This window comes from Equus quagga, chromosome 6, assembly GCF_021613505.1.
Source record: "Equus quagga isolate Etosha38 chromosome 6, UCLA_HA_Equagga_1.0, whole genome shotgun sequence".
NCBI lineage: Eukaryota > Metazoa > Chordata > Mammalia > Perissodactyla > Equidae > Equus > Equus quagga.
In genome coordinates, this window is record NC_060272.1 from 31,043,279 (window position 1) to 31,049,886 (window position 6,608).

Here is a 6,608-nt window from a genome sequence, read left to right on the forward strand (position 1 = left end):
ACTCCATCAAAAACCTTCCCTCCTTCAGCCACATTCTCTCTAACCCTCTGTTTTCTCTCTCAGCACCATATAACTTTGTTGTAGCACTTACACAGAGCTAATGTGACCTTTGCATGTATGATCATCTGATTTTTGTCTGTTTCTCCCTCCAGACCAGAAACATCATGAAAGCAGGGACATTGTTTTACATACCTCCAGCCCTTGGTACAACACATGACATGAAGTGATGCTCAATAAATCTTTAAAGCTACAGTTATCATATGAAGATAAGCTGCAGTTTTATTTCTAAAGATGTGGACCAATAACATATTCACTTTGCCCTGACTTGCTCAAAGAAATTTACACATATTGCCAGAAGTACCGTCACAATTGATGTAGAAAATAATAGTCCATCTCCTTTCATAATGGCATGTTCTAAATTTAATTTCTCTTACATTTTGCCTAATTTAGAGAAACATCCCTTTTATAAGCAAGTCATGGAACCACAGCTTCAGCCAGGGACAGTGTGTGTCTGATGAGTCTCAAGGCAAGGAAGAAGAGTGCTAGGAATTTCCTGGAGGGGCCAGTTTACACCATGACCTCGCACAAGTGAATGACCTCCAGTTCACTATGCTGCAGAGATTATGGAAAATAGATACTGGATTTGCAATAAGAAAAGGTCAGCCTGCAGAGAAAGCCATGGAACCCGAGGAGAAAAGGAGCCCACTCTGCTAGTGGCTGGAATTGCCACCTGGGGAGCAAGCTTCATGCACACAGGCTCTCAGCCGTGTGTTTCTGTTCTGGTGTGCCTAACGGCCAGGTGATGCCTTTTCAATCTTTGGGCTAAAGCAATGTTTTTAACCTGGCAAATAGCTAAGGGTCTCACTTTTTTCCTGAATCAACATGATCTATGTTAGACTTTGAAAAGAAAAGCTAATCGGAGCAGTTGAAGGATTTTCCTTTGATATTTTCAGGATCCTATTAGCCATAAGCTGAAGTCCAGATAGTCTGTTTAAATCAAGTGAATGATATAAAAGACATTCTTATTAAGTGATGAATTTTGGAAGAATGTGACTTCCCAAAGGGGAAAAATAATATATAATCACATGACATCACGTTGCACTGTAACTTTGACTTTTTAAAAAAAACCAAATACTTCATAGAGATTGCCTATTATTTATCTGTGTATCTTTGTGAGAGAAATATGATGAACTCTATTTTATGGTTGAGAAAAATAAAAAAAATAAGATAATTAAAATAAGTTTAAAACTAATGTTAGTAGTAGAGTAAACTCAAATAGCCCAAAGTCTAGATGCTTAGCTTTCTTCAAGAGAGAGCAGGCTTGGCAAGTCAGGCAGCTTTCAAAGACAAGGTGTGATATAAGAATCATATATACAATAAATTAAAATGCTATATAAAATGTAGTATGTAATTGCCTTCAATGATAATCTCTTCCTTAGAAGATGGTATAGAAGTTAGGATCCTTTCAGAAATTCCAACTCCAACTGTCCTTTAGAAGCTAGAAATGTGTTATCTCATATAATGGCAACCTCAAAGCGTGACACAGTTAGGGCTGCAGCTCCACCTTTTGGAATTTCTCTCAGCCCAACACCCTCTGAATATCCACTTTGTCCTCAGATTGGCTTCCTTGTCACAGGAGGGTGGCCAGCAACAACTGGGATACAGGTTTCCCTGTGTATGTCTGGCTGAAAGAGAGAGATGACTTTCTCTTAGGGTAGAATAAAAAACCTTTCCCTTTATCTGATTGGTCCAACTTGGTCACATGCCCACCACAGCCGCCAACAACAGTTAACAGAGGAATGCCAAATACCCATTGGCTGCTTCATGGGGCACCCCTCAAGCAGAAGATGGATCCATCTTGCCTTGAGTCATGTGGGCTGCAGGGAGGAGTGGATGCCTGAACAGAAAATCCTGTTTGGAAGGAAGAAGAGAGGAGCAGCCTCTGGCAATCAGCAGTACCCGTTAAAGATGGCCAAAAATAATCTAGCTTTTAGTTCTAAAGCAAAAAACCATCCAGAGAAGAATTTTTAATAACATGAATTTTGTCATGTTTATAACACTTACCAATTATCTAGTTTGGAATATTTAATCACTAAAAATAATCGTTTCTTCATCATTTCTGTTAGTCATACTATTGTTTACTTCCATTTTCATGGTTCCTTCTCCTCATTAGATTTTGAACCCCTTGTTGCATCTGCTTCTTCATCAGAGAACCCCCATGGCACCCAGTCCATTACTTTACATCCAGCAGGGACTAAGCCATTTGATTGGCTGCTAAATTTCAGCCAATTGGCTGCCTTACTTCTTGGCCTTTTGGCTAAGAGCAAGCACAGCATCAGTTTAGTCGGTGTGACATCTTCTATCCAGGGAGTCTTCCCTATCCTGGCAGGAGGACAAACCCTACAGGCTAATTACTAAGCATGTGGTTTTTAATTAATAATGTGTAGGATTAACATGGAATAATTTTTATCTAATATAGGGTATCATGTAGACTGAAAAAATATTATCTCAAAAGACATCTCAAAACACACTTGTGTTTGGAATATAGAAGAAGCAAACACGTCTTCAATGGTTAAAACACACACGAGTCATGAAATTAAGGTTTCCTCTGGTGCAGTGAGTAAATTTTTAAAAATTCCAGCATGACCTAAGATGATTTTATTCTGAAGTACTCTGAGAGGCAATGGAGACTGCTGGTAAGTAGAGTAAATAAGTAAATAACTCTGCCCACCTCGGACAATGTCGTTTTATAGTAGCTGTAGTTCTAGAACACTAAATAAGTGCAATGGGAGTTAGTAATTACACCTTTTTTTCTGATGGATATAGTTACAGGAGAGTGACAGTTGCTCAATTGTCTGCTATTGACCTAACGTGCTTAGATTGGTTCAGAGAACAAAGCCTCACATATGTTTTTGCTGACTCAAATGAAATTTCCATTAAAATTAAGAATTTGTGTATGCTCCAGTGAGATAAGTACTTTACATTCTCCACCGCGTTTGTCTATTTTGTTATTAATCTTTAAGAAGCTGATTAAGTAGTCTGGTTCAATCTTGTAATTCAATTCTTAAAAAATAAAAATGAATATGGTAGAAATTCTAATGCCTTCTGCATTATACAGTATCTTTTGCAACAGAGTAATGCAAAGAACATTGTTGTAAAACACTAAGTACTACAAATAAAACATTTTCAATAATTCCCTCAGTATCCATAGGTGCTGTTTTCACATTTCTAGGTCATTTCCTAATTACTGTTCCACAATTTTTAGAAGATAATCTTTAGTAGCTGGGCCCTTAAAAGTATATTTTAAAAGTTTAATTTTTTTCATCATGCCATATTTTATTTAGTTACCCTAAAGTCATCCACATTTCCTTGGGTTAGATAATGGCCCACATGGTCTATATTAACCCTCCAATAGGAGCAGAATTAGTGCAAACAATTGAAATCCAAAAATAAACCCCAGGTTAGTGGATATTGAAAACTCCCCAGAAGTAAATCTTTGATCAGTCTTGAAGAAGTATTAATAACACTGACAGTAATTTTAATAGCACTTACTTCCTTGCTTTACATGAATTATTTCATCTATTTTCTCCTATCAACCCTACGAGTAAGTATTACTGTTCTCTCCTCTAATCTATAAGATTAGCAAACAGGCTCAGAGAGGCTACACTGCTCACTTGTAATGCCCTCTCATCTTGTGCATTAAACATGGCCTGGTGCTCTTAACTAATGAATGGCACAAAGATCAGTGATGCAATGGACAAGAACTTCTGAAGAACTAGAGGAGAGTGCAACCCTCCACAGTTCGATAACGGAGACACTGAGACAGGGATGAGGAAAGCAATTGGACAGCATATGGGTTTGAGCTCATGTTACCTAACACGGGCCAAAGAACCTGAGATTCACTGAGACTCCAGAAAGTCCCCTGGCAAGGAACATCTTTCTCTACTCTGGCATATCATAGTTGCTACTTAAGGAGAACAGTATTTCTTCCTGGTATTTGATGACAATGAAGACTTGAAACTTGAGCCAAAAATCATCACATGGATTAAAAATTAAATAGTAATTACGAGGATGAGGATGATGATAAAAATCATGAAACTACTAGGAAAATACTTAAATAATCTTGAGTTATGGAATGACTTTTTAAACATGACCTTAAAAAGAGAAGCATAAAGAAACAAAGCAATAACTTTGATCCCACAAGAATTAAAAGGCGGATAGGGAGTTAAAAAAAAAAAGGCACTATAAACTAAGTTAAAAAGAAATAAGGGAGCAGGGAAAAAATCTTAAGCCACAGGTATGGCAGACAAATGGTTAATATCCTTAACATGGAAAGAGCACTTGCAAACCATTAGGAGAAAAAATGTCCAATCCCCAAATATGCACATCACACAAAGAGCTAAGGACATAAACAGGCAAAAAAATCATTGTAAATGGCCAAGAAATATGATTTTTAAATGCACACTTTCACTAATAATAACTAAACAAATGCAAAATCTAACTAGAATATTTTATTGCCTCTATCCATCGTGTAATAAAGAAATAACAAAATTTTTTAAACTCCTTCTCCCCTTTTCACTTGTTGATAGAATTAAGCTGTTTTTATAAAGTACTTTCAGCTTCACCAAGCATAATACTGATTAGAAACTTTACACTGAAGCAATTGAAAATAAAATACATATATTAATAGAAACAGAGTACCCACATCTAAAATTATCCCCAAAAGACCTCTTCAGAGTGATATCTGTTCAGTTATCTCAGTCTCTCAAAAAATGTCATTGGCGCCAGCCCTACTGGTCTGGTGGTTAAGGTTCAGCACTCTCACCACTTCAGTGGCCCAGGTTAGCTTCCTGGTCACTGAACCACCCGTCCGTCAGTTGCCATGCTGCAACGGCAGCTCACGTAGAAGAACTAGAAGGACTTACAACTAGGATCTACAACTATGCACTGGGGCTTTGGAGAGGAAAAAAAAGGAAGACTGGCAACAGATGTTAGCTCAGGGCCAGTCTTTCCCTGCCAAAAAAAATTTCATTGGTCTGCTTTACAAATGTCTTTTAAGAGACATCTTTCCTACAATACGTGCTGCCTTTGGGACAACAGAAGTGGACACAGCTTCATGTTTCCTGTAACAAGCGGTGATATCCTTTGTCTTTCAGGGTGCCGCAAATTCAGGGTGTGTACTCAGAGGTGTGGTGTTTATTTGTGGTTTTGACTAAAGACTGGTTTCTTCTCTGAAATCTGAATATTTACATATATGTTTAACATGTCTTTATGTAAAGACTAAATCTACTACAAAATCAAGTAGAAACGCTTCATGTTCTCTTGAATTCACGAAGACTGTACAGAGAAAAGTGTATGGGCTCTGAAACAGGGGACACTTGGATTTAGATACTGGCTCCACTGCTCACAAGCTTTGAGATTTTGGGTAAGGGATCTAAAGCTCGATTTCTTTATATGCAAATTGGAATTATAGGACTTTCTTGCATAGGTTTTTAAAAAGCTTGCAAAGCATCTAGCAAAGGCTAGGCAATTTATTAATGAAGAAGGTGGAAGATGAGGATCATTATTTATGCGACTGTAATGGATTGAATCATGCCCCCAGAAAGATATGATCAAGGCCTAATTCCCAAAACCTGTGAATGTGAGCTTATTTGGAAATAGAGTCTTTGTAGATACAATCAAGTTAAGATGAGATTGTACTAGAATAGGGTGGGCCCTAAATCCAATGATTGGTGTCCTCCTAAGGGGAAAGTACACAGAGAAAGACACAGAGAAGGCCGTGTGAAGGTGGTGGCAGAGACTGAAGTGATGCAGCTATAAGCCAAGGAATGCCAAGGATTTCCAGAGGCCGCTAGAAGCTAGGCAGAGGTAAGGAAAAATTCCTACCTAGAGCCTGCAGAAGCAGCATGGCCCTGCTGACAACTTGATGTTAGACTTCTGGCCTCCACTACTGTGAGAGAATAAATTTCTGTTGTTTTAAGCCTCTTTGGTAAGGCAGCACCAGGAGATTAATCCAATAATTTAGCCCAAATTCTCACTCAGGCTTTTGTATATCTTTTAAGATGACCTAATAGTGATATCAGTTAACACATTAGGCCTATTAGAAATTCCCTTTGAACCATATCCAGCACAGCACTGTAGAATGAGGCTACTGGCAATAATATAGGTTAAAAAAAAATTTGCCCATGACATCAAAATAATTCAAGCAAATTTTAAAGATTGGGTGTTGAATAATGCATCTAATTAACTTTATTCTACATCTTTGTGCATATAACTGTACACACCATTGCCACTTCTTGGAAGTCATAGAAAGGATAATCAGTTCTGACAAAGGCCATATTCCAAGAATTGATCCTATATTTAAAATAAAGACTGATGAAAGAAAGAATTACAGCGAAGGAAAGTCAATCCCATAAAGGATGAATGGTGTTGACTGACAGATAGATGCTAGCAAAAGGAAAGGAAATAAGAAATCTACAGTACAGATTCTACTTTAATTCCCTCAAAGGTTTGGGGGTTTTCTTTTAGTAGAGCAAAAGTAAATATTCCATTCCTTTACATGCACAATTAAGTTTACGCAATTCCATTTTATTCTGGCAAGTTTTTTC